Below are 1,924 nucleotides of genomic sequence, written 5' to 3' on the forward strand. Positions count from 1 at the left end.
TTCCTGTTTCATTGGCATATAGGTTCCCCACCTGGATGGGACGCTGGTCCATCACAGGTGAGCTGCTAGATGCAGGAGGAAAGAGTGAGAGGAAGTTGTGGTGAAAGAGTCAGCAGAGGTTTGCCGTCGTCTTCTGCCAAAGCCACGTGGAACTTAGGTGTTTCATTCATAAACACACATCGGCCAGTCTGAGATTCGAACCCGTGATCCCTCGACTGCTAGTCCGCTGCTCTAACCACTATGCCATGTGCCTCCACTTTGCTACTGGTGATGAGTCTAAATTGTTTTGCTATTGCATGATACCAAACAGATTTCAGAAGGTCTCTGTTCTTGAAGGATGTGTCTGGTTGATAAGGAGGCCTTGTGACTGCATGAGACTGTGTTGGATAGTGACATCTATGTGTGAGTGTGTATGTGCATGCATGTGTGTGTTTACACGCATGTGAGTGTAAGTGCATGTATGTGTAGGTGTGTGTGCTTTGCATGTGTAATAAGCGTGTGTGTGTGTGTTTGTGAGTGTTGGAAAACAGTAAGTTTTTTAGACTTCAACTTCTATTTGACCAATACTGTGGATGCTTCCAGGAATGACAATCACTTACTAAATTTCTAAAAATATTAAAATTTGCAGAATCATCAAACCCATGACATGACAGCACTTAAAGACGTAAATGCATATAGAAGAAACAGTTCTGAAATAGCACAAAGTCAAAAAGAAGATAAATAGATTGTGCCAACCTATCTAGTTCAACCCAGCTCTGATAAACAAACAAGTAAAAACTTCACTGGCTGTTGTTGAAGATTGAAAAAAGATAAGATATGAAACATGAACACTGTTGTATCGAACAACTGGTTGCTTTGTTTTCAATATGGACAAAACAGTAACTTCTTTGGAAGACACCACCCTTTTGTAATCTTTTGCTTTTATTATAGTTCTTTGAGTTTATAGAATTCTATCTTTGTTAGCACGAACTGCTGCTTGCCAGGACATGCAAAGTACTTCCTTGTTGTGGGTCTGATGGGTTAAAAAAAATTTCCTGTACATCATTTTAGAGAGTCAGTCTTGTTCATCTTTTTGTTATTTATTATTTTTTTTTTTTTTTGCACTGGTGGGTTGTCATGACATTCTGGTATCTGGATGATAACATGTAACACGAACATGTTACATATTATCTAGGATAGTCAAAGGTGCAGGTGTGGATGTGAGGTTAAGGAGTTTGCTTACCAACCACATGGTTTTGGGTTCAGTCCCACTACATGGTACCTTGGGTGAGTGTATTTTACTTTAGATGTTGGCTGATCAAAGCCATTTGAGTGGATTTGGTACATGAAAACTGAAAGAAGCCTGTTGTGTGTATGTGTGTGTATACTTACACACACACACACACACACTGTAAAAGTAAACAGTCACATCAGATCTCAAAGCTGTGAAATAATGCATGATAAATTCAAAACAATGTGGATAAATAAGCATTACATTTGACAGAATAATTTGAATGTTAAAGGGTTAATTAAGAAACCATTATTATTATTATTATCATTAAGAAACCATTATTATTATCATAGTAGTAAACATATTTCATATATTTGTTATATTTCAGGAGGTGATACCCAGAGTAATTACAAGGCGAATTAAATTTTCTTTCCCCGATTACTGCTGCAATTTTGTCAGTCTTTGCAAGGTATTAATATTTTTCTTTTAATTCTTTTTTTAAAAAAAAACAAGAAAAAAAGGAAATTTTTTTAATGTACTTTTATTAATTTTAATATATTTAAGGTAGAGGGGCTCCGAAAGGGGCCTCAGGGAGTAGTGTCCCTGCCATCCTGAGCTATTTTTCCACCACATTTCTTAAAAATTTTGGTCTTCTATTTTCTAGCTCAATGATAACGTTTGATATTTTGTGATATATATATATATATATATATA

At 36.2% G+C, this 1,924-nt stretch overlaps 1 protein-coding gene across 4 annotated transcripts in view; it reads left to right on the forward strand.

The window, feature by feature from the left end:
• The window catches only part of LOC106880892 (enolase-phosphatase E1), a 210,473-nt gene that overhangs the window by 31,299 nt on the left and 177,250 nt on the right, over nucleotides 1-1,924 (forward strand). For all 4 annotated transcript variants that reach the window (XM_052971469.1, XM_052971468.1, XM_052971472.1 and 1 more), the window contains exon 2: nucleotides 1,599-1,679. The gene's annotated coding sequence lies outside the window, so the exon portion shown is untranslated. The remainder of the gene's footprint in view (nucleotides 1-1,598; nucleotides 1,680-1,924) is intronic.

This window comes from Octopus bimaculoides, chromosome 11 (assembly GCF_001194135.2).
Source record: "Octopus bimaculoides isolate UCB-OBI-ISO-001 chromosome 11, ASM119413v2, whole genome shotgun sequence".
In the NCBI taxonomy this organism is placed as follows: Eukaryota; Metazoa; Mollusca; class Cephalopoda; order Octopoda; family Octopodidae; genus Octopus; species Octopus bimaculoides.